Here is a 250-nt window from a genome sequence, read left to right as displayed (position 1 = left end):
GACAGTAAATGAGTATATAGGAAAAATATATAACTGCTAAACAATATAGAGAGCTAAAAACAGTAAGACATAAAAATCATATATAACCATTGTAGCACACTAAGAAAACAAATTAATGAAATAAATAAAAGTTATGTGACTGGCCTAATGTGAGAGCAACAAAAAATGCATTCCAGAATCCAGGCTTATACATAGTCAGTGTCATCTGGTTAAAACTACTAAAGTGGTAAAAAAAAGAAGGAAAGAGGAT

The sequence above is a fragment of the Penaeus monodon genome, chromosome 21 (assembly GCF_015228065.2).
Source record: "Penaeus monodon isolate SGIC_2016 chromosome 21, NSTDA_Pmon_1, whole genome shotgun sequence".
In the NCBI taxonomy this organism is placed as follows: domain Eukaryota; kingdom Metazoa; phylum Arthropoda; class Malacostraca; order Decapoda; family Penaeidae; genus Penaeus; species Penaeus monodon.
The sequence above is the reverse complement of the archived record's forward strand: the minus strand, read 5'-3'. Positions refer to the sequence as shown.